Consider the following 7,817-nt stretch of genomic DNA (forward strand, 5'->3'; position numbering starts at 1 on the left):
TTCATTACTTTATAGGCTCAAAGTCCTTCCGAGAGTATTGGAAATTTGTTTTCTGCAATAAATTCTAGTTTCAGTGGTGTGATAATGTGATCTTTGGCTTAATGCATGAGCTAACCGTGGAACTTCATCATATAGTAGCATGTTGCTGGAACTACTGCTTATATATATGTGAGAAGTGTACTTTTTTTTCCCAGCTGCTCTCTGTGTCAGATCATGTATTTCTAATTTTTAAATTTGAGCTAACAGACATATACTGCTGTGTTGGTAGTTTTCAATCTTTTTGCTATGCAGGCAACATTCTGTGCTGGCTAGAGCACAGCACTGGAGACTAGTGTTCTAATCCCACTACTAACACTAACTTGTCTTGTGATCTCAGGCAGGTCATTTCAGTTCTCTGTGCCTCAGCTTTCCCATCTTTAACATAAAGGAAAGAAATTACTTAACACTTCTTTACAGTAGGTATGGTCTGAGGTTTAAACCACAAATGGTTGTAGAGTGTTTTGAGATCCTCATATGGAGATTGTTATACAAATGCTAAGTATTAATTATGATAAATTATATACATTACATGTAACAATTGTGCGTGTGTAGTGTTTTTTTTTTTTTTTTAATATATAGTGGTAAAACCTTCATGCTGGTGGTAATCTGTTCATTCCTTACATTTCTTCAGGTTTCGTTATGGCAGACAACTAAAGGAAGGACAGGAGCTAAATTCTTGAAGTGGTAGAACTGATGGTTAAATTGTACTTCACTGGATTTTTACTGTTGGGGTTGTTTAGCTTATTATGAAACATTGTAAGAAATATGAAAACAAAATATTAAAAATAATCATTTTTATAACAGGGAATGGGAAACCTAGTGGGTGGGTTCTGTTAATCTGTTCTATTCCTTAAATTTGCAATGGTTGTTTTTCAATTGTTTCTAAGTTATAGCAATAAAACTTACACTTTTCAAATGTTTATTTTGATATCAAACTATGAAGCACTGGAGTGTTTCCCTTTTCCTGAATATTTCCACTTACCTTTGACATTTACTTGTAATCATGTTAGGAACAAATGCTTGGGACGAGCCCAGGTTTGTTTTGCACAGCAGTTCATAGTTACACTTTATACAGGAACTAGTGGATAGGAATACGCCCACAGTTCCTTAACCCATTAGTTGTTCAAGTAGATGTAAAAGTATCTGCTAATCCACTTTAAAGTATCATCATTGCCTGGTTAGTAACAGTTGAAAATAATGGTTTTAAAAACAGGAGAGGAAATAAAAAAATTCCCCAGATTATATATTGTTTTATATATAGATCACGTCAGAACAAGTCTGAAAACAATTCTGAGTTGCAAAAAATGAACTACCTACAGTTCAAGATAAAGGAATAACTCACAAACATTGGTTTCCAAAAGTGACAGCTTTGCAATAAATCCTTTGGTTTATTTTTTGCCTTTTGTTATGAAAAACTTAAACAACTGTCCTGTCAATTACCATGTGCAGTTTCAAAACAGCAGTCTCCCTATTAGAAGTGAGTCAGACCATGAAGATTTTATCTAAACTTCTCACCAAAATGTGATTTGGAAAGAATGGAACCTAATGGGGCAGGGTTTGCCACACATGAAATGGACCATGGGACCAATACCCAAACCAAACTACTCTAATTTAGACTGGGGGCCAGGGACTGAACACAAAGGGGTGGCAAGGTGATTTCTCCTCTCACCAGTTCCTGCACTGACTGCACCTCAGCCAGATAGGTCTTCTGACTTTAGTCCCACTTTCATTAACATTCTGCCTAAAGGATCTCTTTGGAAGGCTGCAGAGAGTTAGAGTGTTACTAAGGCCTGGATCCTGCAAACAATTATGCATCTGCTTAACTTTACTACCATGAGTGGTATGTTTGCAGAATCAGGGTGTAAGTGCCGAGTCATTTGATTTTCTGCTTGTTTCATTTACTCTTGTTTGCTCATAAAGCTAGTCAGAAGCTATAGCTACACTATAGCGCTTACAGCAGTGCAGCTAGTGCAGAGGTTCTAAGCCAATGGGCAAGAGTCTCCTGTTGACTTAATTAATCCACCCCCAATGAGTGGTGGTATCTATGTTGGCAGGAGAAGCTCTCCCACTGATGTAATACTGGCCACACTGGTGCCTAGGTCAATGTAACTTACATCAGTCAGGGGAGTGGCTTATTCACACCCCTGAGCGACATAAGTGGTAGTGTAGCTGTAGCCTTTTTTTAAAACCAGGTTTTTCCTTTTTTTTGGTGTGAGTTACACTTAAAGAATGATGAAAACAAGCATTAACAGCAAATCTGTGACCATGTTAAATAATTTCTTTCTGGAATGGAAATTCCTACATCCTTCCGGCACCACCATCTATGGATTGGGGGGGGGGGGGGGGGGGGGCCCAAAGCGTTTTTTCCTTACTTTCACACAAATAGAGACTTGGAGTCTGAAAAAACATTGTATGTGTGTGTGTACACAACCCAACCAATAAAAAGCTCCAAATGCCAATTACCTTTTCTTTTTTTGTACATACTGTCAAGCAGTAAATAGAAATTAGCAGCTGCTGCAGTGTTTTATTCAGGATGTATTAACTGATGACTCATCAAATAATTCACAGCCCAGGGTACCAGTTGTCTTCTCCTCTACAGAGGGAAACGCTATTTTAAACAGAAAGTTAACCACCAAGGACATCACAGGAATGCCAACATGTATCAAAAAAAGAGAGATGCTTTGATGAAGAACTCCCTCCAGGGCTTAGAGAAGGGCAATGTTTAATTTGTAATGAAAGGTGCTGGAGCTGAATAAATTTGTTTACATTCATAACTGATGCAGGAAGCCCAGAGGTGCCGGGGCTATCAACTGCCAAGCCTAGAGGTGCCGGGGCTCAGCCCTGGCATCAATTAAGCACTGCGGATGGGTGTGGTCTCAAGAATCTACAGCAAACGTTTTTTTAAATGTTCAAAATCAGGAGCAAGCAATCTACAGAAGAGGAAAAAAATGATTATACACTATGTCAACCCACTCTTTTCCCTCCACAGCATGGCCTTGTGTATCATTAACTTCCCCTTTCTCATCAGGAAGAATCTGCATTGTATTACTTTAACATCAGTATTTGGTTAAGATTTATTTTGATACATCTTTATGAGAAGATTGGAGATATGGTCTGATGGTTTCTTTAGATTCTTTTCAACATGTAATTAATGAGGCTACCACTACCGCTTTGGCCAATAGGCAAGCACTTGTTATACCCACAGCAACCCAGTTTGTCCCCCCAAATTTTGAGCTAACTGCACTCCAATCCCTTACGATTAAATATTAAACTATTCTCCAGTACAGCTTGCTATACAATTATTTACTGATGGCATTATGGAGGAGTGTATTGCAACTCCATAATTAAGACCGTCAGCAAAGTGACTCAACACCAGCTGGAGCACTGCCTCCTGGCTAGGAGCAGCATTGAAGGGTTTTGTTCTCTGTAGTCCTACTGCTCAGGTCTACTAGTGGTCCTATTTTGCATTGTGACTCAGCCTTCCAGCTGGGTCACCTTTGGTCTCACCACTTTTGGGGTAAATCAGGGTTTTCATCTAGTACTCCCACGCCCTCACACATGTTGATAGACCTCATCCAGGCCCAATAATGCTTCTAGCCTCTTGTGTCTGGGATTTTCTGGCTAGTCTTCCCTGTGAAGAGGTAGGGGAACCCATCCCTCCCTCCCTCCCTCTACCGTGGGTTCAAGCCCAAGGATCCTTGTGGCAAGTGATTAAGGTCTGTTTGGTCAGACCTCTTGCTTCTTCCTGGGACTACTTCCTACAGTGCATCTACCCTCTCCTCAGAGGGCTCATATTCTCAGCAACAGCTCAGCCCCTAGTCTCAATCCTCAAGGTAACAAATGAAAAGAAACTAAATTAACCCATATAAAAAGCAGCTCCACCTTCTGTCCTACCTTGAGCCTCCAGCCATCTGTCCTAGTGTTTGGTTTTTGCATTCAACTTAAGCTAGCTTGGTGCTCTACTATACTCCTTCCTGAGAGCTGAGGATGAACACTCTGTTCCCCTCCCCACACTAGAGCTTTCTGAAGTGAGCTTCTTGCTTTTGAAGGCTCCTCTTCCAAGACTGGCATGTCTCACATGTATGGGGTTGTCTGAGCCCAAAGCTACTCTGTAACCTCTTCATGCCTGGTGCAGGGTTGGTACACCTGTCACAAAACCAAATGGAATTTCCATTCTAAGCTGCATTTTCTAGCTTCCTTTAAATTTTGGTTGGCATAACCAATTTGTTTTCAAATTGCTTGGCTTAAAAGTCAGGCATGAGCGGAATTTTCCCTGAGAATTTAGGAAGTGCTACTTAAATAAAAATTACTCAAGGTTTAAGTTTTTCCCCAGTCTTGTAATTTTGCAGCCCATGTGTTCTCCAAGCTCCCAGTGTCAAACACAGAGACAGCATCTCATACACCTGACACTGGGCATTTCTCAGGTCAGTTTTATTGAGTGGTCATATGTCCTTATGGCTTGGAGCCATAGAGAATAGGGAGAGATCAGACTGGACAAGTTAGTTTAATTATCCTGGAAAGTGCCCTGCCTGTTTGGTACTATTCTTTATAATTCTGCAGAGGGGAATCCAGGGAGGAGGGGAAGATGTGTGGATTGTGGAGGAGACACTTTCCCATGCCTCCTACTGCTCCCTGCCTCTGTAGAGAAATTCCAGGGGAGTGAAGACTGATTCCATCCTCCATTCTTCCTGCTGTTTCCCAGGCTCCATGCAGGGGGTCCAGACTTCCTCCACATTATCTCCTCTCCTCCCCATAAACCACAGTAGGCTCTTCAACCTACTGTGGCTTCTGGGGAGGAGAGGAGATAATGCAAGTTGTTGGGCTTGATAACGTCACTTACGTAACAGGGAAGCATAATTCTCTCCACTGCAGGAATCACTAAGAAATTCTCTGCTCTGTGATACACAGCAGGTCAGACTAGATGATCAAAGTGGTGCCACCAAATCTAGGAAAGCCATTCAATGTTCCACAATAGGCTCATCAAGGCTTATGATCCTAATTAGGCTTATGGGGTGGCCGACAAGTTGGGGGTAAGGTAAGAAGCAGATTCCTGGGGAGTGAAGTATCTCTACCCTTCAGGGGCGGCCGGTTTGTACAATTTTTGCTGGTGCCCAGAACGGGTCCAAGTCCCGTCCCCCCACACCTGCCTTGTAAGCCGATATATATTTTTGTAAATAATGTAAAAATGGATTGGAAACAGTAATCATTTAACAGTTCCTATATTGCACAATGTGGGGGGTGTAGGGGGATGAGGGCTCTGGCTGGGGGTGAGGGCAGTGACGGAGCTGGGGCCAGAAAGGAGGACTCCACAGTCCCCCCAGCAGCACACTCACCCAGCACCGTCACTGCATGTGCTCCTAGGGGCTGGGCCCCTCTCAGGTCCAGGAAGCCCCCTCGCCTCCCCTGTGGTGGGTGCCGGGGGAGGAGGGGGAAGGCTGCTATCATGTGTGTGCACCTCCTCCCAGGAGCGGTGCCAGGGTTTTTGCCGCCCTAGGCGGCAGTGCTCCTCCTCTGAGCATTCGGCGGCGGGGGTCCTTCCGCGCCGCGTCTTCGGGGCACTTCGGCGGCGGGTCCCAGAGCGAGTGAAGGACCCGCCGCCGAATTTCCGCTGAAGACCCGGAGCGGAAGGACCCCCCACCACCGAATTTCCACCGAGGATGGCAAAATGCCACCCCCCAAATCCTGCCGCCCTAGGGTCACCTAGTGGAAGCGCCAGCCCTGCCTCCTCCCTCCACAGGTGGCGGCTGTGCTGCCACCTCAGCCTGCTGCCGGCGCCACTCCCTTTTGTAGCTGGCAGTGGCCGGTGAGGGAGCGCAGCATGGAGCAGCAGCAGGCCGCCCACTGCCCAGGGCACAGGCAGGGATGCTCCGGGGAAAGTGTGCGGAGAGAGACCCGGCCCCAAACATTGGTGGAGCTGGGCCCCTGTGCCCTGAATTTGCTGAAGCTCGGGGCACTACGGGCCCATATAACTCGCCACTCCACTACCCTTCCAGGGGTGAAAGTAAGCCGGTACGGTGTACTAGTAAAAAGTGGCCACCAGTACCAGCCCGTACTCAGCTGCTGTTAAAGCGCTGCCGCGGCAAAGGACCCTGCTTAAAATGCTGCCGTGGCAGTGCTTTAATGTCGTTGCCCCTTTTGCCCTACCCCCACCCTGACTGCCAACTGGGGGCGGGGGAGGGATGGGACAAAAAGAGCATTTGCCCTGGGGCTGTAATTTAAAAGGGTCTGGGGCTCCGGCCGCAGCTGCCGCTAGTACAGCAGCACCCAGAGCCCCAGGGCCTTTCAATCACCGCTGGAGCCTTGGGCAGCATGGGCCAGGCAGTGCGGATGGGCTGGCTGGATGATGCTGACCCCCAGCCCCGCCCCTTCCGCCCGAGGCCCCGCTCTTTCCGGGAGCCGGAGCCGGCCCCCGTACCAGTAAGTGTTGAATGTTACTTTCACCCCATATCCTTCCCACCTGCCAAGTACTCCTGCTGCCCCAGATCCTTGTTGCAGAGGGCCCCAAGCTGTGAAGAAACTATGGCACGCTCCCCCTACATTGGGCCCCAAGAGCATAAACATTTCCAAATTAAAAATAAAAGAAAAATTACCAGGATAAAAACATTGCTAAGGATGAGATTACATACCAGTAACTTTGAGGTTAAAAAAACATTAATTACATTCTGGCTTTAATGTAGGAAAGATGAAAAGAATTAAATATGTCTAGTTTAGCTAAGCTAGTCCAAAGCAAGGAGGTAAGTTTCTACAGATACTGTATCAGAAGAGTTTTCACACAAAGTAAGGAAGGATTTTTGTGTGTGGTGAACCAGGAATAATGGGATTAAATTAAGAAAGGGAAAAATAGGCTGAATATCAACATGTCATCATGACAGTAAAATGTAGTCAAGTATGGAACACTCTCCCAAGGGAAGCAGTGGGAATACCATCACTTGAAATATTTAAGACTAAACAAAATACTAGAAAATGGAAGGGTGCAATCCTGCACTGGCAGGGAGATGATTGGAAGATCTAAAGCAGTGGTTCTCAACCTTTTGGGGCTCATTACCCATTTGTAAATGTTTATGGCCTGTTGCAACACAGTAAACAGTGTGGGGGGTGGAGGCCCTTTCAGTCCAATCCTGCCCCCGAGGGGATTGGGTGCTGCTTGGCACTCACCCCACAGTGGTGGCTCCTGCAGCTTCTATGCTGTTGGGCTGGCTGGGTTTGTCTCTCCACTCCGGGCAATGTAGCCTCCGAGGTTGCAGTGCCGCTCAGGTTTGTCCCTGCCCCCCTGACTGGACCAAATTTGTGTGATTGGAGTTGTGACCTGGCTCATGGGGTTGCAGTGCCACTTACTCAAATTCGGCCTTTCTGGATTCCTGTCATCATGACAGCGAGGCTAAACCTGAGTGGCGCTAGACCCCAGAGGTTGCAGTGCCTTGGAGAAGGGAGGCAAGCCCAGCCAGCCCCCTGGGACAGGAGCGGCCCATGACCCTTGGAAACATTCTGGTGACTGTGATGGGGTGAACAAACCCCAGACTGGCAACAAGGGGTTAAGGGATTATTTTGGGTCCAGCCAGTCCCACCTCACCACACCTGAAGCAAATGCTCCATCTGGTGGAGGAATTAAAAAAAACCCAGGAAACAGTGGGAAGGTTGAAGTCTCTAACAAAACTAGTCCAAAGGGCCATCCCTGAGGAAAGGGAGGACCTATTCCAGAAACAGTCAGAGAGGGAAGTATTCCCCTCTCCCTTATATATGGACATTGGCATGGACTATTTATTTTCATGGTTTCCCCA

This window comes from Terrapene carolina, unplaced genomic scaffold (genome assembly GCF_002925995.2).
Source record: "Terrapene carolina triunguis isolate 2854851 unplaced genomic scaffold, T_m_triunguis-2.0 Scaffold192, whole genome shotgun sequence".
Lineage (NCBI taxonomy): Eukaryota > Metazoa > Chordata > Testudines > Emydidae > Terrapene > Terrapene triunguis.